This window comes from Pseudonaja textilis, chromosome 3 (assembly GCF_049901715.1).
Source record: "Pseudonaja textilis isolate UNSWEBS1 chromosome 3, rPseTex1.2, whole genome shotgun sequence".
In the NCBI taxonomy this organism is placed as follows: Eukaryota; Metazoa; Chordata; class Lepidosauria; order Squamata; family Elapidae; genus Pseudonaja; species Pseudonaja textilis.
In genome coordinates, this window is record NC_141992.1 from 191723907 (window position 1) to 191751234 (window position 27328).

Consider the following 27328-nt stretch of genomic DNA (forward strand, 5'->3'; position numbering starts at 1 on the left):
CACAGCAACAGTTGTTAAGTATGAACCAGTTGCCAAGCATCTGAATTTTGATCACAAGATCATGGAGATGCTGCAAAGGTTGTAATTGAAAAATGGCCGCACGTCACATTTTTCAGTGCCATTGAGAATTTGAACAGTCACTGGTTGCGCTCTTGTAAGTCGAGGACTTTTAAAGCAACAAATACTTTTGTGATGACCCTGGGCACGGCAGAAAGGCAACACAGTCAGATAATCAGTAGGAGTCCCTTTATTAGCTCTAACTTTTCCCCTAATGTCCTGGTTATCTTCAGGCTGGAGGAAAAACTCTCCCAGGAACAGCCAGTGGCTGCAGAAATGTGGTCAAGTCCAAAATGTGGTCAACAAAAACTGTAACTATAAGTCCAATCAAGGCAAAATGAGGTAATTAGTCTGGCAGGGCAACAGAAGGAATTCCAGACATGAAGACACGGCAATAACTCAACATGATCGGGAAGATGCCAGGAACACAGATAACTAAAATCAACAAAAGATAAACTCACATTTGCTCCCAGCAGCTGCCCCACTCAGCATGCGTCAACTCTCATTCCCAGGTGTGCCTAATGAAGGGAATCAGGGCCCTTTCCTCCCCCGTAAGCCACGCAACCCGTGTTGCTCTCCTTCATTCCTCCCTGCGTGCCCTAGGAAGAAGAGGGGGTGGGCCTGAGCCTTCCTCTGAACTCCCTCTCCCTTGTTCTACCTCTTCCCTGCTCTGTCCAGCCAGACTTTGCCCTTCCCCAGTTTCCTCTACAGCCAGCAGAGCCACACTCCCACTCCATATCAGCTGTTCGTCTTCTTCCTCAGATTCGAACTCCAACAGGGTCATGACGTACTTCTGCAAATAGCGGGGCAAAAATGGGTTCTGTACTTTTTTCTTCCTTTAAATATTTATTAGGTTTTTTTTTAACACCGAAGAACATATTTAAAAAACAACATCACAGCAAGAACAAAGGAATAGTAATTGAACTCAACTAAATAAAACAAGTAGGTTTCCGTAAACCAAAGACATAGTAGAGCTAACAGAAGCATGAGGATAAGCCAAGACATGATTAACTCGGTGGGTCTTTCCTTGGGCTACTCAGTCTCTCCAAAGTACCCAAAGATGAGCTATAACTTTAATAATGAATAATATTAATGATATTTTGTCCTTCCAACTAAACGAGGATAATGATAACGGTATTTAAGTAAGGCTCTGTTGGAGCTGCCCCAAAATATTAACCTTTTGAATTTATATCAAATCTGATTTGCAATTGGTCATCACCAGTTCTTCCAAATTTGGATTTCAGATGCACTTGATTGCACCTTTCTGCGACTAGAACATTTTGTCTTCGGACAAACGTGCAAAGGGCTCGTTATTTATTTGTTCCGTTTATTATCTCCCTTTCGCCGTGAGCCAACGACAGTTGCCACTTTCTATTTTTCTGTTTCCCCTACTACGAAAACTTGATGGGGTTAAGCTGAGGTGAGACGCACCGATTCGAGAGAGATGTCCTTTCAGTCTGCTCTTGACAGTAACACAGCTGACTAAAGCCAACTTATAAAAGAGTTGGCAGCCTGCAAGTGTGACAACATAAAACAAATGGGAGGAAAACATAGGACACACCCCAACATTCAAGAGCATAGAGTGTGGGTTTCAGATGCCAGAGCGGCACCTTGAAATGTTTCTTCTTTTATGTCTCATCATCCTTAACTGTTCAGTTCTCAACGGAATCCCAAGACACTTAAATGAATGTATGAATGCGTGTGGGTGAATATTTCTCAAGCTGTCCAAAATTGTAGTTTTAAGAAGCAGAAATGCTGAAGAGCCCCTATTTGAGAAAATAAACAAATAGCACCGCTCAGTCCAAGAGGGAACATATTAAAGCAGAAAATCATGAAAAATAAGAGGAAAAGAAAGAAATGGACAGACCTTAAGAGGAATCTTGGGCTCAAGTCTAGTAGCATTGCAGTGAGCTTTGGCTGCCCATCATGACCAATGGCCTAACTCTACACAGGTAGACCTCCACTTATGACAACAATTGAGCCCCAACATTTCCACTGCTAAGTGAGATGTCCGTCAAGCAGGTTCTGCTCAATTTTATCACCTTTCTGTTAGGACAGTAAGGTGGTTGTTAAGTGAATCTGGCTTCCCCATTGACTCTGCTTGTCAGGAGGTCGCAAAAGGGGATCGCATGACCCCCTGGGACACTGCAACTGTCATAAGTCAATTGCCAAGCATCCAAATTTTGATCACTTGACGCTGCGACCACCGTAAACATGACAGTTGCCGAGCACCTGAATTTTCATCATGTGACGCTGCAAGGGGATGGTGCAATGGTCGTAAGCTTGAAAAACGTTTGTAAGTCACTATTTCCAGTGCTGTTGTAAACTTGAACGGTCACTAAACGAACTGTCTTAAGCTGAGAACTACCTGTGTGTGTGTTAACATTTACTGATATTGGGAATCAGGGAAAAATGAATACACCCACAGGGATTTGATCACTCATGCACTTGTCCAGAAAAACTGACATTCCTTTTAAGGCAGGGTTAAGGGAACGGTGGTCCCTTTATGACTTGTGGAGTTCAACTCCCAGAATCTGTGAGCCAGCCGTGCTGACTGGTCAAAAGGGCCCAGCAGAGATTATACTACCTGAGACTTCTCAGAAAACAACAACTGAATGAAAAACTGCTGGTGACCTTCTACCCTTGCACTATAGACAGCATTTTAACTTACTGCACCTCTGTATGGTTTGCCAATTGCACAGTGGCAGATAGGACAGCATTCCAAAGGGTTAACGTCATTGCCCAGAGGATCATTGGTTGCCCTCTCCCCTCTTTGGAAGAGCTTTATAGCTCCTGCTGCCTTAAGAAAGTTCAAACCATTCTCAAAGATCCATCTCATCCTGGGCACCCTTTTTTTGAACGGTACTGAATATTAACAACAAGCACAAATAGGCTAAAAAACAGCTTCTATCCCAGGGCAGTAGCTCTTTTGAATTCTACTGTATCGTGCAACACAAATGCAATAGCGGGGGTTTTCAATTCAATGTATAGAATGTGAAGGATGTGTATTTTGTTTATTTTCATAGTCATAATGTACACTGAAGATGGTATTTATTTTCATTGTATGTGGTGCAATGACAACAAACTAAAATAAATCAAACTGGGAATTAAAGTCCACAAGTCATAAAAGGGGCTATCGTCCCCCACCTCTGTTTTAAGGTCAACTGGAGGCTTTTATCATCCATACTGTCAGGATTCCGGCAGCTGCCCTAATTAAATCATGAGCCTCGAGCCAAGCTTGAAAAACTTCAAAGGATTTGCCAGACACATTTTTTTCCTCCTCCTCTCAACCAAAAGCCTTTGTTATGGGTCCTAGAGGCAACAGCCCAGTACCTGCCAGCTTTAAAAACAAAGCCTCTTGATGATGGATCTTTCTCTTTCCAGTGTTGTTTATGAGTAGCCGGCGGCAGCAAACATCGGACTGAAAGCTACATTTTCCAGCTTCCAGTCGGGGATGTTTACAACAACAAACTACAATTTCTTTGGAATGCAGGGGAGGTCCATCTGGAAAAAGAGAAAATTAAAGGTGGGTGAAAAACATAATTTCTAGGTCTCCTTCAGCTCACATACTGATAAACAGTATAGCAATAGCACCTAAATTCATATATAGCCCGTAGGGCTTTACAGCATTCTCTGAAGTGTTTACAAAATCAGCATATTGCCCCCAAAATTCTGAGTCCTCGTTTTACCAACCTACAAAGGATGGAAGGCTAAGTCAACCCTGAGCCAGTCAGGATCGAACTGCTGGCAGTGAGCAGAGTCAGCCTACAATACTGCATTCTAATCACCATGCCACCCACAGCTCATATTATGTATAACACAACTACCCTATGCAGAGGAGAAAGCATAAATGGTTGGTACAGGCAGTCCTCTGCGTATGGCCACAACTGAGCCCAACATTTCTGTTGCTAAGTGAGACAGCTGATAAGCGAATTTTGCCCCATCTGAAAATTTTTCTTGCAACAGTTGTTAAGTGAATCGCTGCAGCGGTTCAGTTGGTTGTTAAGTGAGTCTGGCTTCTCCACTGACTTGTCAAAAGGGGATCACGTGATTCTAGGATACTGCAACTGTCATAAATAAGTCAGTTGCCAAGTGCCTGAATTTTGATTATGTGACCATGGAAATGCTGCGATGGTCGTAAGTGTGAAAAACGGGTGTTACCCTACCTGACCTGGGGTGCCCACATGGCAGCACTGGTCAAAAGGGCCCAGCAGAGATTATACTACCTGAGGCTTCTCAGAAAACAACAACTGAATGAGAAACTGCTGGTGACCTTCTACCGCTGCACCATAGAGAGTATCTTAACTGACTGCACCTCTGTATGGTTTGCCAATTGCACAGGGGCAGATAGGAAAGCACTCCAGAGGGTTAATGTCATTGCCCAGAGGATCATGGGTTGCCCTCTCCCCTCTTTGGAAGAGCTTTATAGCTCCCACTGCCTTAAGAAAGTTCAAAACATTCTCAAAGATCCATCTCATCCTGGGAACCCTTTTTTTGAACTATTACCATCTGGCAGATGGTACAGGCTAATAAAAACAAGGACAAATAGGCTGAAAACAGCTTCTATCCCAGGGCAGTAGCTCTTTTGAATTCTGCTGTATAATGCAGTGTTGGTGTGGTGTCGGGGGTTTTCGGTTCAATGTGTGGAGGATGTGAAGGATGTGTGTTTGTGTTTATTTTCATGGTCATGATGTACACCGAAGATGGTGTTTGATTTCGTTGTGCGAGGTGCAATGACAATAAAGTAAACTAAGTGTGAAAAACGGTCCTAAGTCACTTTTTTTTTTCAGTGCAGTTGTAACTTTAAACGTTCATTAAATGAACTGCTGTAAGGGGAAGAAATACCTATACGTTTAAAGCAAAAGACATTTTTCTGAACGGTGAAAAAAATGGGTACGGCACTTTTTTTCTTCCTTGAAATATTTATTACTTTAATGCTGAAGAACATATTTAAACAGTTAAATGAACTGTTGTAAGTCAAGGACTACCTATACGGAACTTATAGAAGTGGTTGTTATTGATATGATATTGAATGTACCACTCAATTTATGGTCTTGGTTGAGGGACACGATATTTAGCTAGGGAAATTTTATATATCCAAATACTTACATTAAGCAAAGAAGTTTTTCTTTGTTAACAACAACATAAAAGACTCTTAAGAGCAACTCAGAACATTTTAAAGACAGGTGTGCTCCCCATGGGAGATGGGAAGGAACTGGGTCTCACTAAACTTTGGACTGTTTAAATAAGATCTTCGTTACTCCAAAAGTTTCCAAAGTTAAATTGATTTTTTTTATGGTGCACATTGAATCAATAGTATGTTATTACCTCAGGCATAAAAGGCAAATAACAGCAAATAATCTGTCCAAGAAAAAATAATCCAGCATTTTCTGGAAAGCTTTTATCAGGATTATCTGATCAGAAATACCTGAATCCTGCACTTTGTCTCCATATGGTGACCGGAGCCCATCTGGTATTGGTCTGTATTGGTTTTTTATGGTGTTATATTGTGACCAGCCTGGAGTCGGATTTGGAAGATGCCTAAATTGAATTAAATAAATACATTTCAATAAGTCGCCATCACTTTATTGAGCCAGTTAACTACAGTGCAAAACCTATATGGAAAAGAGAGCGGAACTCATTTCAGATGTATTAATTTTCAAGATCATCTTTTTTTAAAAAAAACAGAAGGTTAAGCAGGTGATATTATGCATCTCCATTAACAAGATGGCTTGCCCGGGGGGGGGGCGGGGGCCGGGGGGGGGGGGGGGCCCGCCGGCCGGGGGGGCCGGGGGGGGGGGGGGGGGCCGGGGGGGGGGGGGGGGGGGGGGGGGGGGGGGGGGGGGGGGGGGGGGGGGGGGGGGCGGGGGGGGGGGGGGGGGGGGGGGGGGGGGGGGCCCCCCCCCCGGGGGGGGGGGGGCCCCCCCCGGGGGGCGGGGGGGCGGCCCGGCCGGGGGGGGGGGGGGGGGGCGGGCCGGGGGGCGGGGGGGCCGGGGGGCCCCGCGGGGGGGCCCGGCATTAAGAATAAATGCAAGAAAAATAATATTTTAAAAACTCGAATCAAACTTATGGAACAGAACCCATTATTTGTCCTTGCCTAAATAATAAAGCACGGTGGTTTATTTAAATAAAGATTTTACTCATATAGACCAGGGGTGTCAAACTCAAGGCCCGGGGACTGGTTCCGGCCTGTGGGTGTCAGGATTCCGGCACGTAACCCCATTTAAATCATGAGTCTCGAGCCAAACTTCCAAAACTTCAAAAGGATTTATGGGAGTTACAAGGTCCGGCACTGCCTGGGTGTAGTCGACTCTGAGACACATCATTCATTGTCACCCTTGACTCTGATTTTCCCCCACCTCCTGGGTGTATCGTAATTCATATTCTCCAATGGGACACATCCATAGCCAAGAGTCATCAATCATGCTCTCCGGTTAGAATTTTGTGGAGCAAAAGACTTCGGTCACCTAGTTACTATCTTTGAAAACATTTACGGAATGCACTTTAGGTTTGCAAGCTGCTGCACTGCTCCCCACTCCCTTTCTGTTGGCAACTCTAAAACGACCATAGAAATATTTTATGACTTGATGGTGGGATATTTAGATCTGGCACGCGGTGCTGCCCTAATAACAGTAGACTGGCCCGTGGTGCCTCTGCCAGAGAAAACAGAGCTCCCATTTTTGCTGGCAGAGGGTTGCAGGAAGCCGTTACAGCCAAAAAAGGAGCTTTTGGGCCCATTTTTGCTACTTGGGCCACCACTGGCACCCCCACGCCTGCCCCAAGGTCCAACACAACCTTGATGCGGCCCTCAATGAAATCGAGTTTGACACCCCTGGTGTGGAATATTTAGAATGGCATTTTGAGTAATGGCATATGAGATAGGGAACATATGCTGATGTTTTGCTCTACACCTTCACTGACTCACATAAAAAAGAGAGACATTTGTTTTAAAAGCATCTCCCACCTGTAATTCTTACAAGAAACCAAGCTGTGGTTAGGAGGAGAAAACTACACGCAGTTACGGATAAGAAATTGACTTTTATTAGCTTTTCAAGACAAAGAAGGAATCCCCAAAGGTATTTTTAGAACTGAGAACCTGGGAAGTTAAAGGGGTTTTTCACACAAAAGAAAGCACATGGTATGGAGCAAATCTGCCCGAACGTGAAGGTTTCGTGGGTCTTTAGAACAGGATTGTTCACTTTTTCTATGCAAAACCAAAACATTATGGAAAAGAAGACTAGTTGGATGAAAAGCGAAACATCTTCAAAGAAAAACCAGAGAGTCCCGTTGCCTCTTATAAAAGCACCTTTGGTGCGATCAAAAAGGTACGTTTCAACAAAGATTAGATGCTAAGATTGCTCGATCAACTGATAAACAGTAAAACCAATTACCTGCGCAAGAATAAATAAGCAGCCAAAAAACCCTGTTCATTCACATTTTCCTAAACCCACAAGTAGACTGCCCAGATACCATCTACATAGGGAGTTCCCAACCCCCAGGTCGTGGCCCGCAACCAGGGCGTGACCGATTCACAACCGGCCACAGCTTGACTCAGGCAAGTGGCAGGCTGGCGCACATGCACACAGCTCAACTTACAGTCCAGCTGTGTGTGCATGGATGTACATACTGGTGTGCCACTCACCCGTTCCCTCCCCACCCCGCCAAGCCAGGCTGCCAAGCCGCAAAGGTTGGGGACCGCTGATCTACACAACAAAGGCAAGCCAACAAAGGAAGGCCAATTAAGATTGACCTTCTGACAGAGCCACACATTAGAACCAGTATGTGTACACACACACACACACACCCCTCAAGTCCCACCAAGACCAAGCTCTTTTATAAAACAATCCCTTTGGGCCTCATTTTCTCTGTAGCTACCCCCAGTAGCAAACCTCTTTGGTTTTGGGGAATAAATAAATCTCCTTTCTTCACAGCCTATCTATCTGGATTCCATTTTGATTTGTTCTTGTGTAACCCCGGCTGAAGCTGGAAACCCAAACGATTGTTCTGACAAAAGATACAAACAATTATCAGGAGCAGAGAAGAGCAACAAGAATGATTGAGGGGCTGGAGGCTAAAACATACGAAGAACGGTTACAGGAATTGAAGATCTCTAGTCTAAAGAAAAGAAGGACTAGGGGACACAGGGTAGCATTGTTCCAATATGTGAGGGGCTCCTACAAAGACGAGGCGGTCATATTATTTTCCAAAGCACCTGAAGGCAGGACAAGAAGCAATGGATGGAAACGAATGAAGCAGAGAAACATCCTAGAACTAAGGAGAAATTTCCTAACAGTGAGACCATTCATCCAATGGAACAGAAGTTGCCCTCAGAAGTCGTGGGTGCTCCATCACTGGAGGCTTTTAAGAAGACACTGGACACGCCATTGGTCTGAAATGGTATAGAGTTTCCTGCTCAAGCAGGGGGTTGGACTAAAAGACCTCCAGGGTCCCTTCCAACTCTAATTATTCTGTGTTCTACTGTTGGAAGTTAAAACCTACCCACCTCGTAGAAAAATGAAATACTTAAGGTATATTTAAAAGGCAGAATATTTCCCTTAAAAGAGAAGTAGAAACTCAGAAGCAGAAACTCACCCCCCCACACACACACCTTTGTTAATAGGGGGGCCATCAAGGCCTGGGCCAGAGTACTCCACATAACAAAGCCCTTTACCCACCTTACCACATGGCTTGGGAGGATTGCATCAGCCAGCACTCAGGTGGTCCAGGCAAAGCCTACAAAGTTAGCTAAGACCCCCGCCCCTGGGAGTCTGACAGCCAATGGGATACATTTTCTTACAGAGGAACAGGAAACAGTAAGGTGTGGCCCAATGGAGGGTATGTAACTAAGGGTCTCGTAGCATCTTGTCCCTTCTTCTTTTCCTTCACCCAACATCTTGAAGCATGGGACCGTCCTTTCCACTTTGGAGCTCCAAGCCGCGTGGTCCTGGCCACCATTAAACCATCTTTCCAAGCAGTCACCATGTCTTTCTTCCCCACTTGGAACTGAACCCAGAAGGATATTTCTCCCAACGCTAAATTCTAAGTCCCATGACCAAGTGATCCTCCCTTGCCCAGTAGAAAGTAGGAAATGCGACCCCTTTTTCATTGGAGTTCAAATTGGGATGGGAAGGAAAATATGCTGGTTGCTCTTGAGACAGACCAGGATAGAGGAACTACAATTGTCCTGGTGCCCTGGAATCTCAAGTTGGCTTGATTCCACCAACTATGACATCCTGCTGGCCGGCTACAATGGCTAAGAGTGGTTTACAAGTGTGGAAAACTTGGCAAATGCTACCATAAAGCTTCCTGTTTGGGGACGCCTTCTAGCTATCTCAGCAACTATCTGATCTTTGCACGTAAGGCAGGGAGAACTGTTGAGATAGTTAGATGTAGGGGGATCAGGTGTATACAGGAGGGGTCCCCAAACCTGGCAACTTTAAGACTGGTAGACTTCAACTCCCAGAATTCTCCAGCCAGCATAGCTCCAGCCAGAGAATTGTGGGAGTTGAAGTCCACCAATCTTAAAGTTGCCAAGTTTGGAGACCTCTGGTATACAGATTCCCAATAGGATTTCTGATACATAGGCAAGCTCCTGAGTTACAGGGAATTTAACTGAATATTTTCAACTCAGGACGATGTTCCCTCAAGCAGTCCTTCCTGCAACTGACTAGGTTTGCTGAAAAGATCATAGGGAAATGCCGAAAAGATGCCGACACAAACAGCTGAGGCTGAAGGACAAAACTCAGGAGTGCCAACAACAACAGCTGCAATGGACAAAGGGAGGTGAGACAGAAACTAAAGATACTCTATCAAAGGATCATCTGCGAGGTGACAAATGGTTTTGATGACTGGTAAGTGATTCCAAGGATGTTCCGAAAATTAACGTTCTTTATAACTGTTACACGAATAGGAAAAGGCATCCCGAATTCGACAAGCAGAAGGTAAGCTGAGATCAACAGACATATTGTCCGTCAAGATTAAAATACTTTTGTTCTGTGTTAGAAAAACGGTCAGGATTAATTTGGGGTTTACAAAAAACAAAAATAATCCTGCAAACTTCCGTTCCCAAGTGCTCTTTGTCTAGACGGTTTTAAAGGGAGCAAAATTGAAGCTAGCAATTTCACTGAAATACTTTGCACAATCCTGGGCTGTATTAACAGTGGGACAGAAATCAAGGTCACGAGAAGTGATACTATCGCTTTACAATGCCTTGGTAAGACCACACTTGGAATACTGCATTCAAGTTTTGCTCATCACAATATAAAAAAGATGTTGAGACTCTGGAAAGAGTGCAGGTAAGAGCGACAAAGATAATTGCTGGGGGCTGAAGGCTAAAACATATGAAGAACAGTTGCTGGGAAAAAAGAATTATTATTGACATAATAGCAGTGTAGGGACGTGGTGGCTCAGTGGCTAAAATGCTGAGCTTGTTGATCAGAAAGGTCGACAGTTTGGCAGTTCGAATCCCTAGTGCTGCATAATGGAGTGAGCTCCCGTTACTTGTCCCAGCTTCTGTCAACCTAGCAGTTCGAAAGCATGTAAAAATGCAAGAAAAATAGGGACTACTTTGGTGGGAAGGTAACAGCCTTCCTTGCGCCTTCGGCGTTTAGTCATGCCGGCCACATGACCACAGAGACACCTTCAGACAGCACTGGCTCTTCGGCTTTGTAACAGAGATGAGCACCGCCCCCTAGAGCCAGAAGCGACTAGTACGCATGTGCGAGGAACCTTTACCTTTAATAGCAGTGTTCCAATATTTGAAGGGCTACCACAGAAAACATGGCGTCAACAATGAGTGTTGAGTATGAGAAGTCCTGCCTTATATAAAGAACATAATTCTGAGGGTTCACTAGAAAATCTGATCTTCATAACACAATTATGCGGAAGCAAGTCACGGCTTGAACAAAGGAAATTCCTGAAGACCTCAGAAAAAACAGGGCTGGATGTTGAACAGGCCGGAAAGGATTCCAAAACTACTTCCGAAGAGTTTGCACTCCGCAAGTCCACTGCCCTGCAAGACTCTGTACACATGGAGGAAATTCTACACTGTTTTTACAGGTAGTTCTTTTCCTTTTAAACATTTTATTGGGTTATAAGATAAGGTACAAAATGCAAAAGTAAATAGGAAGGCACAAGGGGGAAAGGGGGAGGAAGAAAAATGAGGAAGGGCTGGGAAAAAGAAAAAAAGTGTTGATTTCTGACTCCCTCTGTTGCAGTAAAAGAATGCATCAGCATCAAACCACAACTTTTTGCTTTTTCATAATAATATAAACTAGCCACTTCTATAAGCACCTATCAATCTAATCTGTAAAACCCAAAATCAGATTTTCATTTGTTTCCACCGCAAGCACAAAGTTCAGAAACGGTTTCCACGTGGAAACAAAGGTACTTATTCATTCTTTTACCAAAATATGGTAAGTGTCCTTCAGTTGGCTGGCTGCCCCATGGACACTGCTTGTTAGAAGGCCGCCAAAGCTGATCACATGACTCCGGGACACTGCAACCGTTATAAACACACATCAGTTGTCAAGCAGCCGAATTTTGATCACATGACTACGAGCTGCAACTCGTGTGAAACTGTCGTGTGAAAATAGCAATAGTAATAGCACTTAGACTTCTATACCACTTCATACTGCTTTCCAGCCCCCTCTAAGGGGTTTACGGAATCAGCATACTGTCCCCAACAATCTGGGTCCTCCTTTTACTGACCTTGGAAGGATGGAAGGCTGAGTCAACCTTGAGCCTGGGGAGATTCAAACTGCCAAACTGCAGGCAGCTGGCAGGCACAAGTAGCCTGCAGTACTGCACTCTAACCACTGCGCCTCTTAAAAACAGTCATGCCACTTTTTTTAGTACCATTGTAACTTCGAATGGTCACGAAAGAGATGGTGGTAAGTTAAGGATTCATTTGCTGTATCCTCCTTGAGAGTGGTCAACCAACCAACCAACCAAGAACATACCAAGACCAAAGATTCTTAAAGAATCGCAAGGCCACTCTAAGGAACTTGAATTGTGAGAATTGCTTCCCGAGATGGGCGGCTATAGAAATAAAATCAAATAAATCAGCAAATAAATAAATAAATAATAAATAAATAAAGGCCTCTCTTGCATTGGCTTATGTTAGTGTCAGACTACCATCAGCAGAATATACCTAACACCAATGGTGTTCCTGGCAGAGTTGCAAGAAGACTCTACTCTCCCAAAAAGAACACTGCTACCCATCTACACTTTAGAAAGGTCACCTGTGACTCAGAATAGAGCTGGAAGGGACCTTGGAGGTCTTCTAGTCCAGCCCCCTGCTCAAGCAGAAGACCCTATACCATTTCACAAGTGACTGTCCAGCCTCTTCTTAAAAACCTCCAGTGATGGAGCACCCACAACTTCTGATGGCAATCTGTTCCACTGGTTAATTGTCCTCGCTGTTAAAATTCAGATTAAGAAGAGTTGGAAGGGACCTGGAGAAGGCAGAAGGCTATTGCAAGAACGTTGTATGGATGGATGCAAAATAACAACAACAATAAAAACCCTTTCCAATTGGAAATTTCTTCTGGAATATAGATGCGTACAGTTGTGGATAGCTTTTCAGAAGCTACCGAAGGCTTGAGTTGTTCCAACGGGCATTCGGCAGATGGACATCGATGCGCATGTTGCTCACCTGAATATTCTGATTTCCACTTTATATTTTTCCAATTTTTAAAAAATTATCCTTGTCAACTGCTGGGACTTGACGTGGAGCCCAGCAGCACATAAATACAACAGGCATGCTCTTTAATAAAACTATTCTGACCTCTGAGTCATCCGAAGAGCTGATTTGGATGGAAGATCTATACACAGTCTCTCCTTGGCAAATATTCCTACTCCTGTTTCTTTAAAAGAAGTCAAAGGTGTACATTTTAGAGGATTTCTTTATGTAGCGGGTGGGACAGCAACAAGGTGCAAGAAAGGATGATTCATGTGCGAAAAGAATCCTGTGTCCTATTTCTGACACCAACTCTTTAATCTTCGGATAGGAGGCAGTGAACGTTCACCATGATGGCTCTCCACAAGGTGTTGACATTTAGCATCAACAGATTCCTCACCTGACATTAAAAGGCAAACTTCATGGATGCATACAATTATTTTATTCTTAGATGAGAGATGAGTCAATTCGGGACAGGGAGATTGGAAGTCTTCTGTGATGGATGAATCAGCCCCCAGACGCAGTTTAGAAAGTCAATTTCTAGAATACACCCAACCGTTTTGGAAGATTGTAACCATCCTACCTTCATTCGACCTGAGAGAACAATGAGGAAAACAAATATACGCATGGTTTCTTGTGTTGGAAGAAATGTCCAGCTGGGTTCAATTCCAAGTGGGGAGAAAGACACTGGAAACATGGAAGCTGATTGGAAAGATGGTTTAATGGTGGACAGGACAAGACGGAGGGAGAGAGACAGAGACAGACAGAGAGAGAGAGAGAGAGACAGAGACAGAGAGAGACTGATTTATACCCACTCTTGAGCTTTGAACCTGCTTCCTGTTTCTTTGGGAAGGGCATGTATTTTGATTAGTCGTCAGACTCCTGTGGGGTCATGCAGGGGTAACCTTGTAGGTTGCCTTGAATCCCAGGCTTGGTTGAAACTTGCTGAGTGATGCAATCTTCCCAGGTGCTACATGGTGAGATGGAGAGAGGGCTAATCCTATTATGTCCTGAGGGTGAAGGTCCTTTGTTTTGTACAGAAGCTGGCCAGTCTTTTGTCTTGTAGATAAGATGGCTCCAAAATATCTGCTGGGGAGAGCAGGGAGCTGAAGCTCTGAGTTTATGCCTTTAAAAATGTGTTTCTCCTTTAGGGAAAATATAATATTCTGCCTTTTTAAATAGTTCCTGGACTATTTCGTACTTCTAGGAGAAGGGTGGGTGCTAACTTTCTATACTTAGTTCGATCAAGCAGGGACATGACAACCGTCATAAATGTGAGTCAGTTGTCAAGCATCCAAATGTAAATCACACGACCATGGGGATGCTGCAATGGTCATAAGTGTGAAAAACTGTCATGGGTCGCTTTTTTCAGGGTCGTTGTAACTTCGAACGGTCACTAAGCGGACTATTGCAAGTCAGATAACAGATAATCAGAGTTGGAAGGGACCTTGTAGGTCATCTAGTCCAACCCCTCCGCCCTACACCATTTCTGACAAAGGACAGTCCAATCTCTTCTTGAAATTCTCAAGTGATGGCACTCCCACAACTTCCTAGAGCAAGCTGTTCCAATTGATTGATTGTTTTCACTCTCAGAAAGTTTCTCCTTATTTCCAGGTTGAATCTCTCCTTGTTCAGTTTCCATCCATTGTTCCTTGTCTGGCTTTCGGGTGCTTTAGAAAATAGCTTGACCCCCTCCTCTCTTAGCAGCTTCTCAAGTCGAAGACTACCTGTATTTAAACTTTAAACGGCCCAAACTATTTCCAAAGTCTGTGTGTCTTCGTCACTAAACAATGACACAAAACTAGATTCCTTGGTGAGGAGTGTAAATTATTAGCACAAAGATGTTGTCCTTTCTTGACACAATTTCATCGGGATCAGTGAGCATTAACTGTTTTCTGTTAGCTTATCGTCTATTGCTGCTCTAAGCCTTTGAAGAAAATAAAAACTTCCATCCAACGTCTTTAAAATTAGACTCTTCCACTCTGAAACTTGCTGGCAGCAATAATTACAGTACCAGCCAGGAATGGTCAGCATCCTACCCGACAGATAAAAGGAAAGTAATATATTGAAGACTGTGTGCTTCTAAAAAGCCTCTTCTGGGAATTCAGTGCACAACAACTGAATATCTACCTAAGAGAAAACAGGATATCTTTGCTTTGATCTCCAAGGTCACAGAAAAAAAGCTGTGTAAAGCCATCCGTCTCCAGCTGAGAAGGTCCTTGTAGTACAATCCCTAAATAATTTCATGTCACACACACACACACACACACACCACCACTTGGTCCAGTTTAAGAGAAGCAAGAAAAGTTTCCAAGATGGGAGAAAATGTTTATAACCCAGTCCTTCTACCCTTAACTTTGCCACTCTGAAAATTGATGAAAAGATATATTTCAGGAAAATGACATTTCTTACCGAGATGCGTTTATAATACAGGCTAAGCAAATAAAAAGGACATGTTTCTCCTGACTGGATTGTGTGGGTTTTTCTGATGCATATACAATTTCTCAGGTGTATGGGCACAAAGTAGTGGTGGGATTCAAAAAAATTTTTACTACCACTTCTGTCGGCGTGGCTTGGTGGCCGGGACAACTTCTGGTTGGCCCTGCCCCCATCTATTCTCTGACTCCTGAGTCTGAGCTGATCAGCTGGGTCTTCTTTTGTTGCCCTGCACAGGAGAATGGAGCTGGAAAGCAGGTTACTGGGGTGGGGAGGGAATGGGGATTTTACAGTCTCTTTCCCCTGGAGTGGGGTGAAAATGGGGATTTTGCAGTATCCTTCCCCTGCCACACCCACCAAGCCATGCCCACCAAGCCACACCATGCCCACCAAGCCGGTAGTAAAAACAAATTCAATACCACCACTGAATAAAGTCCTACATGACATGAGCCCGTCATTTGAAGGTCTACGTACCTCCTGTAGTTTCTGCCCAGCTAGTAAGAACCCATGGAGTAGGTGTGCTCCAACAAACACACCTACCTTTCAGGACCCATAAAGTAGGACTTCTCTCTCGTGGCCCCCTCCTTCCAGGATGAGGCCCAAATAGTCACTGAACCAGGTGGTTGGCAAGCAAACTCTGCCTGTACCGTTTCTATAGTCTGTTTTATATAATGAACTGCTTAGAGATATCCTGGAGTCAGGCAATGGCAAAATGGAAGTAAATAAATTTCTACTAGAGGCTATAGTATGCTTTTAAAGAGGACTGGGGCACAGGAATAAGGACGTTAACAAAACATAGTATAGGAACAGGAGTGGCAGAAACTGAGGGCAGAACTAAAAGAGGGATCAGCCTAGAATCCTTACGTAGCCACAAACAGGACTAAAAGTCCAGCCTCCCCTGAATTCCACTGACCCTTATCTAAATCCAAGCAGGTTCTACCCATTAGTTGAGAAGATTTCTGTGCATAGGCTGTTTAGCAATACATCAGTTTAATTCATGGCCTTGCATGTCTGAGCCCCACATAGAAGGTGATAGCAATCAGATGGTGTTGAAAATAAGAAAGGAGAGGCTTGATCTGGGTACTCAAACACTACTAGGACATTCCAAAAATTAACACTGGGGTCTCAATCAAAAATTACCGAAGTAGGCATTTAGCAAAACTGTTTGTTGCCTAGTATGTCTATGTATTGACCAGAAAGCAAGACAATATGTCTAAGATAATGCATAGAGGTTAAGACTTTTTCTTTTTATGGAATAATACACCATCAATAAAATATTTGTTCCCTGCAGTGCATTTATGTTTCTATACAGAAAGGAAATTCAAACGATTTGATTAACACCTTTCTCGATACTGTTAATGTAGGAAAGACTTAAAACCAAACAGCAACATTAGACAAGGAACAGTATAATAATGGACTAGTAATTGTCCCCAAAGAAGTTCCAGATTGGGACGAGAGAAATTATCTTCACCTCTGGAATATTTGTAGATGTCCCAACACTATAATAAAGACCCCTATCCCAACTCTTTGGTCTTGTACCTCTTATTATTTTTCTTAGGTCTTCCATCTTGTTTTTACAGAGATATAAACATAACAAGTACTTTGAAGCTTACAGACAAATGGGCTTCATCCAATCCTTTGATCTTTTAAAACAGACAAACTAGATCATGGTCTACTGTTGCTATATCCTCAAAGGCAGCTTGATACAGGAGCATGAAGAAGGACCCAACAGATACCATAAATCAAGTCACAATGCTCAGAGGACAAAGTTTGCGAACATTAGAAGGTTACATGATTCAGCCACAACACCCAAGATCATGGTGGGAGCTAATGCCTTTAGTCTTTATTATAATGGTGCTCTTATTTATGACAGTGAAAAGCAATCATCCCATATGAAAAAAGAATGACATGTAGCCATTCAGCCTGAGTCATCACTAGTCCTCATCAGAATATAAAAATAAGATCTGAATCAAATAGATTACCAACTCTATTTCCCCCTCTCCCCCCAATTCAGCTGGGTTTCATTTGCTCTTTCTACCTCAAAAGGATATCAAAAATTACACAAAAACAGACTGACTCCACCCTCCTGGACAATTCAGAAACAGCTCAGAGGAAATTTCAGATGTAACAGCCACAATGCTACCCTAGGACACTTCTTATTAATATTTTCTTTTCCTTTCATTGTCTAACTTTCACTTCCACTTAGATAAATAGGCCTAGCTGATTTAATCTTTGACTCAGACCGTTTGTTATTACATCTAAAGTCGTTCCTCAAGCATGCACATTTGATCAACACCAAAAAGCATCCTACGTTCTACCAACCTGGACAACTAGATTGATTTTTATTATATTCCACAAATTGGCAATTTCAAATATGCCTGTCATCACTTACAGCTAAAGCTAACCTGATTGGCTCTGCAACAAACACGAATTATCTTAGACTTTAATGAAATATTAATAAATGGTAGATGAAGGCAATGCTGAGATAAAAGTCCATATCTCAACGTTATCTCATACCTGTCTCCACTCTTGCCAGAGGCTATAAATTCTTTGGGGCCTTGGTTCCTTTTTTTCCCACTCACCCTTTGCAAAATAACATTTCTCACCATTATTACCTCAATTCCAATACAGAGAAGCATAAGTGAAATCTTAATTTAATAGACCAAATTGGATAGTTCATTAATTCCGATAGCCTATTACGATGGAGACTAAGTGTCAGCCTCCAAGAATCCTTCTTCTGCTTGTCTTTTCGGCTGCCATAGAAACGGGGGGGGGGGGGAATAATTGGGCTCCAGTGGGGGGAAGGGTGCTGGAGGTTTAAGTTGGTGAAATGTAAAAGTTGGGATGTTTTCTTCACTATGCTTACCTCACAGATGTAGCCTCTTATCTCTCTAGGCCAAGACCAAATGCCTTGGCGTACCAGATGTGTGAAATGCCACCTGAAGATGCACCCACATGACATTATACACATCTCAGATTGGATGGCCAGTTTGAACTATCGGGGGTGGGAACATGGGATAACTTTCTACATGTGATTTTTGCGCCTGTTGCTTCAGATCTTGTATTTCTTCTGGTGCTACCACTTCAATTTTCAGTAAAAGTCCTTTTCTCTATAACAATGGAGTCCAGGGTTTCTTGGATTTTGAATAGAGCCTCAACTGAAACCAAGTTTATTCCCAGTGATGGGATGCCAATATGCCAAGATTACACAGATCACATAACAGCAACTAGAATTTTGCCCAACGCATCAAGGTCTGGGAAACCAAAATTGTACCAAAACTGTCCCAGAAACTTAAGTTTAGTTTAGTTTATTGCCATTGCACCTCGTACAACAAAATCAAACAGCATCTTGAGTGCACATCATGACCATGACCATGAAAATAAACACACACATCATTCATTCTCCACACATTCAACCGAAAACCCCCGACACTGCACTATATAGCAGAATTCAAAAAAAGCTAGTGCCCTGGGATAGAAGCTGTTTTTCAGCCTATTTGTCCTTGTTTTTATTATTCTGTACCGTCTGCCAGATGGTAATAGTTTTTTTTTTTTTTTTTAAAAAAGGGTTCCCAGGATGAGATGGATCTTTGAGAATGTTTTGAACTTTCTTAAGGCAGTGGGAGCTATAAAGCTCTTCCAAAGAGGGGAGAGGGCCATGACATTAACCCAATGACGTTGAATTCTAGCACTTACCCAAAAGCTTGGAAGAACAAACCTCTGGTTCCGGGGACCAATTCAGATTGGATCCCCTCAATCACGTTCGCAACCCAAGGTCTACTTGTATAAGAAAAGCATTCCAAAACAAGGGACGCGCTTAATGCTCGATCAATACATTAGAAATTATCTGAAAGTAATGGAATTCCCGCTTTTCCTTCTCTATCTCCCCAAGCCATTGTTTTGAATCACTGGAGAGCTAAGATTCAATGCCAACATAAACCTTTTAGTTAACTGAAATTTGCCAAATTATACACGAGGATTGGCCATGTATAGTCATTCCCGCTAACAGTAAAAGGTTATAAAAATGTCGAAGCCAGGCGGTTAGGAACTCACACAGACTTGGAAAATATTCTAAGAGTGTGTTGACACCCCCTTATCTCCCCAATGCCTCGTCCTTTTTATCTTAAGTATCACAAGGAGAAACGTAACCCACGTTTTCAGCTAATGTGTGTGTTTTTAATGTGCCGGGATAAAAAAAACTAAGTAAGAGTTATGCGAAGCAGAAAGGAGAGGAAAATCGTACATGCAGTTGTGCTTTATTTCATTTCTTTTTCTTGAGAAGGATCAAGGTCAATTAAGACACGTGTGAATGAATTTTAACGCAACTGGTGTTAAACCATTGTAATAACAAGGTCAGTCTGTTGACCAGGAATCCAATGTTTCTATTGAAACTCTTGAGGGAGCATATGTGCCAAAGTCACCATTGCCTCTGCAGGCCTTCAAAGTCATGGAAAGCTCCTCGGGAAACACCCAAAGTCCCTGAGATGACAACCAAATGTCCTTGAAGGTCTGTGCTTCTTTATCGTGAGTGTGTCAGTTTGTCCGGGTGGAATGTGCCACTGCTTCTGGAAGAAGTGGACAATATACCAAACATACAAATGTGAGTGTCAAAATGTGTTTAGGGTTCTTCCTTGCTAAGCGAGGCCCATCTTTATTCAGGTGAATTAAACACAGAAACAGCTTATTGAGGTAAATATCTGAACTCTTTGTCTTTCTTTTTACTAAGATTCTCAAGTCTTAAATTTTGGGAGGACCAGGGCTGTGTTTTAAACTGTTTAGTTGTGTTAAATCTGTTAAAAATGTTACACTAGGCCAAGGGTCTTCAAACTTGACAGCTTTAAGACTTGTGGACTTCAACTCCCAGAATTCCTCCTCCAGTCATGCTAGCTCAAGAATTCTGGGAGCTGACGTCCACAAGTCTTAAACTTGCCAAGTTTGAAGACCCTTGCGCTAGGCAACTCAAATCAGAAGGGGAGAAGGCTCAAAGGGAAAGACAAGAGACTGTCAGGCCTGGGCAGAAATCCAGATTTGAAGTGTGTGATTTAGAGCACACACAGGTGTGTACTCAACAACTTATGCCAAATGTATCTTTTTCCAAAAATTGTGACATAGATGTAGAGAGCAGGCCTTTGATTCCAGGAAAAGATGTGACTGCTTTAAAGCAATCTAGACAGGTATTCCATTTGCATCTAGAATCATGTTTTCTTTTTAATTAACATCCCACCTTTATTAGTTTTATAAATAACTCAAGGCAGGAAATATACCTAATACTCCTCTCTCTTTTGAATTTATATGTCTGTGCAACCCTAATGGAGAGAAAAAAAAGAAAGGTGTAAGGCATTTTTTTTTCAAAATCAAACAGAAAGGGTAAAGATTACAAAGAAGGAATAAACAAATCACATAGCTTCGTTGGTTCCAAGCACTTCTTGCATTTAAATAGATAATTTAAAAAAATCTCTTGAAAGAGCCAAATTGTTGTCCTCCTTTGCTCAGAAGACTTTCAATGATTCCTCAGCCTCCTTAACATTCTGCTAGTGAAGGCAATGTACTTTAAAGTTTAAATGGCCATAAAGTAAATTCTAAACAGGAAACGCAACAAAACTCACACACACATACCTCCCAGACTCACATATTTAAAGCCCCGAACTCATTATTGCAGGACTCTGCCTAGAAATAGGCACTTTTTATGATTCAGTCCACAAACGTTTACTGTAATCATGTTCTCACATGCACCTAATCAGGGTACAATAATTCCTTAGCAAGATGTTTGTTCTATCATATCTTTTGAGAAGCTGTGTTCAGATGGTCTCCACCCCATGAGAGAATCAAGCTTGATAACTCCCATAGTTGCCCCAATGCTAAAATAATTCTTTCTCCTGCTTATTCTAACACCATGTAAGGGCAGCCTTAACATGTACACAGTCTCCACTGCATTGACCACTGACATTGGGTATGTCTAGTTTAATGAAAAGAAGGACTAGGGTTGACATGATAGCAGTGTTCCAATATTTGAAGGGCTGCCACAATGAAGAGGGAGCCAAGCTTTTCTCCAAAGCACCTGAAGGCAGGACAAGAGGCAATGGATAGGAACTAATCAAGGAGAGAACCAACCTAGAATTAAGGAGAAATTTCCTGACAGTTGCCTTCAGAAGTTTTGGGTGCTCCATCACTGGAGGGTTTTAATAAGATTTTAGACAGCCATTTGTCTGGAATGGTATATAGCAAGGGTCTTTAAACTTGACAGCTTTAAGACTTGTGGACTTCAACTCCCACAATTCCTCCTCCAGTCATGTTACTCAGGAATCCTGGGAGTTGAAGTCCACAAGTCTTAAAGTTGCCAAGTTTGAAGACCCTTGATATATAGGGTCTCCTGGTTGAGCAAGGGGTTGAACTAGACAACCTCCAAAATCCCTTCCAACTCTGTTATTCTGTAACAAAATACAACTCTGTCCTGTACAAGGTCCTAGGCTTTGCCACCCATGATCATGGGAGCAGGTGAGGTAGCCACAAACTAAGACCACAGAAGAAGATTAGGGATCAGGAACGGGAATAGCAAAGTTCATGATGGAATAGGTTTCAAGGACGGAATGAGAAGACTTCAACTCACCAATGAGGAACAGTTGTAGGGGAATTGTCAGTACTTGTTGTTAGTCTACAGGAGTTGCACAACAAAGTTATTTTCGGGAATATCTGAAAGTACAGATCAGATTCTTGAAAACGCTGTGGGGGATATTTTACTGCACAAGGTATACAGATACTGCTTATGGGGCAGTGGCCACACCTGGAAGGGTGGAGGAAATAAAACCTCTCTCTCTCTCTCTCTCTCTCTCTTCCCCAAGGGAAGAAGATGTCAAGATACAGCAGTTCCCAAGGCCTGTTCCATCAACACAGAAAAGGGATCCACCTACTGATATTCTCACTCTTTCACAAGAGTGCACATTCTAGTATCACCCATTAATTAGGGCAAACAACATGGGATAAACGAAGAGGTGAGGATTTTCTCCTTCGTTCGGTCACCCAACCCAACAAGTACATGTTTTTTCTGTCTATTTTTTTTCCCCTTTAATTTGTAATAAAGCATCTACTACTCGACTAAGGTTAAGTGCAGATGTAGTTAAACAAGTTTTTCAAGGTCAAAATCAATCTCGAATGCCCTCTCGCAGCTGTCTCCCACACAACAGAGTTTTTAGAAAAAGCTGTAAGAAAAAGAAGGTAACAGAATCTACATGGAAAGGGGACTATGTTTCAAGATGAATTTTTATTAAGAAGCTGAAATGTGTTCTGAAAGTAATACAAATATGTAACCTTTAAAATATGTTTACTTATATATATACCTGGGGGGAATAAGTGTGGCTATAAACTCTAAAAGTGATTTTTTTAGAATCATTTTAGTTTAGGTGCCAACATGTTCTTTTAAACAAAAAGTCGGATTTCATTCTTCTGGATTTCTGAAAAATTATCCAAGAAAAACTAATGTGTAAAGTAAAAGGTCAAAGGTGTCCCTGTGGATTTTACACTGCTAGTTGTTTCAGTCATTTTCATTTCAAGGTCATTCAGCCAGTGCTGTTTGAAGACATTTCCGTGGTCATGTACCTTCCCACCAAAGTGGTACCCATTGATCCACTTGCATTTGCATGCTTTCGAACTGCTAGGTTGGCACGAGTTGGGGCAAGGACGGGAGCTCACCCGTTGCATGGCACTTGGATCTCAAACCTGCGCTGCTGGCTTTCCAGCCAACAAGTCCAGCGTCTTATCCACTGAGTCACTGCACTGCCCTTAAGGTGTAAAGTACTACTTTCAAAACTTGTAATATTCTCACCTAATCGGTTTTATCTAACTCTTATCTCTGTTTCTCTAATATTTGAAGCTGGAAAAATAAGACTATTTTCCCAGCTTCAGACATTAGAGAAACAGAGATAAAAATAATTACTGTAAATTAAAAAGTATATTCAACTATATGGGTTTCCCGAGGCCCCATAAGTCCAGGGGCTCCTCTAACTTTTGCCCCCTCTCCTTACTTGTTCAGTTCTCAACACACACACCCCATCTGTATTACATGCAAATTTCAAAGTCAAAAAGAGATACATTCTGAAATTATGAAAGGTGATATTCTACAATATCGATACTACATAATTAAAAAACAGTCACTTTTCCACTTACATCATTTGAGCCCAACATTTCTATTATTAGGCCAGGCAGTTGTTAAGTCAGTTTTGCCACATTTTACAACCATTTTTGTCATGGTTGTTAAGCAAGTAATGCAGTTGTTGAGTGAATTATGCAATCATCAAGTGAATCTGGTTTCCCCCAGTGACTTTATCAGAAGATGGCTGGGAAGATTTTTCTTCCATAATGCAGTGTCTTCTACAATCAAACAACAGTCCCTATTTTCTCTGGGAATGTAAATCACCATATCGCATGAAATCACTATTATTAAGGAGACTTTCTTTCAGCTCAGTAAGACTCACATTCTTTAAAAAAAAAACAATTCCAAGAGATCCCTCTTCCCCCAAATTAAATTCCTGCTAATTAGTTTTGCTAATTAGTCATAGCCCAGTCTCATTAAGTGGAATCTGCGGAAATATATCCTCAGGAATAAGAAATCCAGAGTAGGAAATGATTGAAACATTTTATATAGTAATTAAATGAATCAATCATCTGTCAATCTTTATTCCAGGAATCACTGGGAAAGTAAAAGCAGCTGAGAGGAAAATTTGCCCTGAAGTTAAAATATTAAAAAGTTTATTTTTCATTAAAGTGAAGAACTTTGTTCTCCTCAGCATTCTTTATTGCTGTCCTGCAAATGGAGGTGGAGGGAGAAGGGAGGTAATAGAGAAATAACCTGAAGTCAGCAAACTTATTACATCTTTGGTGGGTACGAGTTAAGATTAGGCTGTGAAAAACCCTCAGCTGACTCTGGAGGAGTCGGGTTGCGGTTAGCAGAACACATCATTTTTCATCCATTCTCACCCTAGGAACATTTCAATCTCATTTCAAACCATTGTTCACTTGCACACCCAGATCCTTTCCTCGCTAAACGTGCCAATGTGTCATCACCAGGCTGCACACATATGCTGGCTTCACGTTTTACGAAAGATAAAGGCAGTTTTCGGATGTGCCTAAGCTCCACGTCATTACATGTGGATCGGTCAATGTGGGAACGTCAATTAAAAATGAGCCACACACACACACACATACCTTAAAAACCCCAGGAATAATTTTCAGAGATCTGAGCATGAAGTCTTCGTAATGAAGCCAGAAAATTCTTTAAAATGTTTGTTCTAAACAGCAATGTTCACTCGGTTTCCTCCTTTCTGTCAGCAGAAAGTTTTTAAAAGTTAACTCAGCCTTCCTTTTTTTGCACAAAACGCTCCTCTCCTTTAGTTACTCTGTTTTTTTACCATCTGTGAACAAAGCTCTCTCTTTTTAAGGCCTAATCTGTCCTTATCAGACATGAAAGGCTTATTTTAATTCCAACAACAAAAATATTCATGCATTTCCCTCAAGCAATTTTTCTGAATTCAAAACCCCAGCATCTGACTTTCAGCATTTGCATTCAGGAAGGAAGGTAGAGCTTATTGTACTGGTATCTGATGTTTCTCTCTTTCACTATATAGAACTGACGTTTTTATGAACATGGCGAATTACAACTTCAATCGAGGTATACTGTATAAATGGACGTTGCAAAATCTTGCAATCTCTTTCAACTTAAACACAACCTAACACTTCCTCAACTCTGTGTAAACACCAGGCTAACAACTGGAACCTTTTTCTTCCAAGGACATAAGGTTATCTTCAATGTAGGACCACAATTGAGTCCAACGTTTCTGTTGCTAAGCAAGACAGCTGCTCCATTTTACGACCTTTCTTGGCACTGCTGCTAACTGAATCTCTGCAAATTAAGTTAGTAACACGGTTACTAAGGGAATCTGTTTTCCTCAATGACTTTGCTTGTCAGAAGGTTGCAAAAGGTGATCACTTGATCACAAGACATTGCAACCATCATTAAGTACACGCCAGTTGCCAGGTGTCCAAATTTTGATCACGTGACTGTAGGGATGCAGCCAATGGTCGTTAAGCGTGAAAACAGTCATAAGTCTCTTTTTTCAATGCCGGTGTAACTTCGAACAGCCACTAAATGAACTGTTGTAAGTCAAGGGTTATCTTATCTTTAAAGAACAGAAGCTACCAAGCCTAAATACAACTTTATATAGCTCGGTTCTTCCATAGTACATGGAAAAGACAGAGAAGGAAATCCAGTTTTAATATTGCACGTACAAAGTACGAGACAGAATGATGTTACAACTTGCTTAGAGCCAAAACAGGATCCAACCTGGTTTTTCCTCATGTAAAATGCTTTCAAGAGGCCGACCTACAGACACCAAAAACATTTATTTCCTGAGAGTAAGAACAATTCATCAGTGGAAGGATTTGCTTCCAGAAGTTGTGGGGGCTCCAACACTGGAAGTTCCTGACATAGTACAGTCTCTTGCCTGAACAGGGGGTTGGACTAGAAGACCTCTAAGGTTCCTTTCAACTTTGTTGTCCCAAAGGTGCTTTTCTTCAAGAAGCAACTGGACTTTCTGGTTTTTCTTTTGAAGATGTTTCACTTCTCATCCAAGAAGCTTCTTCAGCTCTGACTGAAAACCTTTGGGGCAACCATGTCCTGGATGACTGAGAATCTGAGGGGGTTGGACTAGAAGACCTCCAAAATCCCTTCCAACCCTATGATTCTCTAGACTTCCAACCTTATTATTCTTCCAGGCCAACTTGACTTTCATCCCTTTCCAAAGCCACAGTCTCCATTTGTGGCCTTCCTCGGCTTGGGGGAAACACACACACACACACACACACACACAAGCAGCTCTTATCCACCCATCCGGAGGAGAAACCATATCCAAACAATACTCTTTTTTTTCCCCCCCCTCCACTTTTCCAAATGTCAGGCGGGACAGCCTTTTAAGAGGAAGTTTTCATTACAAACTACAGATAACCGAGTTGAAAAAAGTCCGGAAAGCCTGCCCTGAAGAGGAAAATCAGAAGGAAGCCCGCTGAAAAGAAAAGTTATTTTACATTCTTTTTTCTTGTTAAAGGAGGGAGGGAGAAGGAAGGCAAGGCAAAGAACTCCATCTTTACGGGATCCTTGACAACTTCTGGCAGGCAAAAAAAAAAAAGAGAAAGAGAGAGGCCACACTTTCTTAAGAGCCATTTGCTAACATTCACTTCTTTTTATGCATTTTTATGCATGCCAAGAACTCTGTATTACTTTTAGCGCATCGAGGATTCTTATTTATTCTTATTTTATTGCTTTAGGCAATAAAAACAGAAGTTAGAAAGGCAGGGACATAAAAAGGATAAATGTTAAAACAGAAATCTGTTTAAGATGGACAAGCCTATTATTATTATTATTATTATTATTATTATTATTATTATTATTATTACAGTATTCATGTTGTGATGAATGTTATTTTAATTACAATGGCCGAAAAACAATTGCATCCAGACAACGCACTGTTGAATTGAATTTTTATATGTTATAAAAATATATAGTTTATATGTTATATATTATATATACAAATAAAATAAATAAAACTTCAGGGTGTGTGGGGGGAAGGATTCAGCATGCCAGCTGAGGAACTGACGTTAAAGTTGCCAAGTTTGAAAAAAAAAAAGGTCTAAGAGGGGCAGTTAGGGAAAGGGAAAGTAGTAGCCATTACCCAGCGGGAAGGGGCTTTTGCCCCCCTCCCACCATTAGAAAGGAAAGTGATACTCTATGAACTTTTTTTTGGGGGGGAATAGGGATGCTGAAATAGGGGTGGTTTCCTGATAGAGCATGTGGGGGGGGAACCCCCATAGGGAAGGCTTGTATAGAGGGGGGAGGAAGATGGAGAAGCCTGAGCGGGGGGGAACCCCAAAAACAAGTAGCCCCCCCCACACTTTGGGGGAAGAATGGGACCCCCGGCCCTGGGGGGGGCCGCCCCTCGTGCCCTTCCCCAAGGTGAGCGTGGGGTCGTGGTGAGGGGGCGTGGCCACGGGTCCCCCGTTTTCCCTTTTCTCCCCCCCCTCTGGCCGTACCTGCCGGGAAGGGGCGCCGCTCCCGCCGCTGCAGCCGCCGCTTCCCCGGCTCGCCTTCAGTTTGACCTTTTCCGCGTCTCC

The 27328-nt window shown here is 42.4% G+C and overlaps 1 long non-coding RNA gene across 1 annotated transcript; it reads right to left on the bottom strand.

Moving 5' to 3' along the window:
• Nucleotides 1-231: 231 nt before the first annotated feature.
• Nucleotides 232-27328, bottom strand: LOC113438339 (uncharacterized). The gene is made up of 3 exons (XR_015743311.1): nucleotides 27248-27328; nucleotides 5486-5598; nucleotides 232-3561 (listed from the first exon to the last, which is right to left on the bottom strand). It is a non-coding gene; the product is annotated as an uncharacterized LOC113438339 (long non-coding RNA).